A 252-nucleotide genomic window follows, 5' to 3' on the forward strand; every position below is an offset into this window, starting at 1 on the left:
AATTTAAAAATTATTACTTATTAGAATATTAGTAGCATATTTTATTTAAAGAATTGAAGCTGTAAATAAGTGTAAAGAAAGAATAAAAGGGATGAGCGCACTCTTATTCAGTTCTTTAATTTACAACTGTGTGTAATTATGGGAGAAAATTCTGATTCTTCTTTCATGGCGCCGAGTATTATTTATTATATTTTTCTTTTCTGTCGGTTAGTATTCTTAACTTAAAGAGATTATTGTCAACGACCAATCCAA

Source organism: Arachis ipaensis, chromosome B03, assembly GCF_000816755.2.
Source record: "Arachis ipaensis cultivar K30076 chromosome B03, Araip1.1, whole genome shotgun sequence".
Classification (NCBI taxonomy): Eukaryota; Viridiplantae; Streptophyta; class Magnoliopsida; order Fabales; family Fabaceae; genus Arachis; species Arachis ipaensis.